Source organism: Silene latifolia, unplaced genomic scaffold, assembly GCF_048544455.1.
Source record: "Silene latifolia isolate original U9 population unplaced genomic scaffold, ASM4854445v1 chrun_scaffold_16, whole genome shotgun sequence".
Classification (NCBI taxonomy): Eukaryota; Viridiplantae; Streptophyta; class Magnoliopsida; order Caryophyllales; family Caryophyllaceae; genus Silene; species Silene latifolia.
The window spans coordinates 8569604-8571149 of record NW_027413123.1 but is presented as its reverse complement, the minus strand read 5'-3'; the positions used below and the strand labels follow the sequence as shown (position 1 = coordinate 8571149).

Below are 1546 nucleotides of genomic sequence, written 5' to 3'. Positions count from 1 at the left end.
AACCCACAATGCCTAAGTTTTCATCACATTCCGTACCCACCTAGGAGAACCTACCCAATGGTACTCCCACACCACAACATCTAACCGGAAATTTCATTGCCAAATCCGCATTTATCCAATTAGTCGAAAGGAGCCAATTTGGAGGAATGCCTAGTGAAGACCCTCACTCTCATATGGAGACCTTTTGTGATTATTGTGATGCGATTTCTCAAACCGGTGTAACTCAAGACCAAATTCGATGGGTCTTATTTCCTTTTTCTCTAATTGGCACCGCGAAACAATGGTTGAAGGGCCTTGATAAGGCCACTCTCGGAATTGATTCTTGGAAGAAGTTGGCTCTAGCTTTCTACAAAAAATTCTACCCACCGGAAAAGACTAACATGCTAAGAGCTCAAATTACGGGTTTTAATCAAAGGGATGAAGAATCTTTGTATGAAGCTTCGGAGCGGTTCAAAGGAATTTGTCGCTCATGTCCTCATCATGGTCTTAGCGAGTGGTTCTAGGTACAACAATTTTGGAACGGTCTATATGAAGATTCAAGGAACATTCTCAACATGGGATCAAATGGAATGTTCACCGAAGTTAATGACAATCAAACTTGGAACAAAATTGAGGAAATGGCGGCCCATAACTCACAATATAGTAGACCTCGCAAGGCTACTAGAGGAGGAAAGCATGAAGTGGACTCCGTTACTCAATTGGGTGCTCAACTTAGTGCTCACATTGATACCATCAATTTGAAGTTTGAAAAAGCTATGGCTAGACTTGAAGAAGCCTCAAAATCACCAAAGCATCATGTTAATGCCATGACGGCATCTTCATCAATCCCAAGTGGTATATGTGAGAATTGTGGAACTTTGGGACATGACCAAAGTGAATGTAGGGGAACAAATAAACAAGTGAATGCTTTCCAAGCATACAAGAGTGGTACCCCTTATTCCAACTATTACAATGAAAACAACAAATTCCATCCAAATCTCTCATACAAAAGCCAAAATGTTCAAAACCCTCAAACAACATACACTCCACCTCCCATGAGAAACCAAAATCAAAGACCCTTTTACAACCAAAACCAAGGTTACCAAAATCAAAATCCATACAATCAACAAAATGACCAAGGTTTTGATGTTCAAAAAGCGGTCCTTCAAATGCAAAAGAATCAACAAGAATTTTTCACTCAAATGCAAAAATATAGTCAAGCAAAGCAAACCACCATCAACAACATCCTAGCTCACACCAAAATGTTGGAAACCCAATTGTCTCAACTAGCATCTTCAAGCTCACAAAGACAAAAGGGGCAATTACCACCTCAAAGTACTCCCCCAAGACATGAAACGATTAGTGCCATTCACTTGAGAAGTGGTACAAGGTATGAAGCACCGAAGAAGCAAGTTGAGGATGAAGTTGTGGAAGCTAGTGATAAGGAAGAAATTGTGCAAAACTCCAAGGATGGAGAACCATCAAAAGAAGAAATTTCAAAGAAAAATGAAGACAAGGTCAAGGAGAAGGAGCCCATTGTGATTAGACTTCCTTTTCCAAGTCGTCA

At 40.3% G+C, this 1546-nt stretch overlaps 1 non-coding gene across 1 annotated transcript; it reads right to left on the bottom strand.

The window, feature by feature from the left end:
• Positions 1 to 380: 380 nt before the first annotated feature.
• Positions 381 to 487, bottom strand: LOC141637379 (small nucleolar RNA R71). Its single transcript, XR_012541763.1, has one exon. It is a non-coding gene; the product is annotated as a small nucleolar RNA R71 (small nucleolar RNA).
• Between the last annotated feature and the right edge of the window lie 1059 nt (positions 488 to 1546).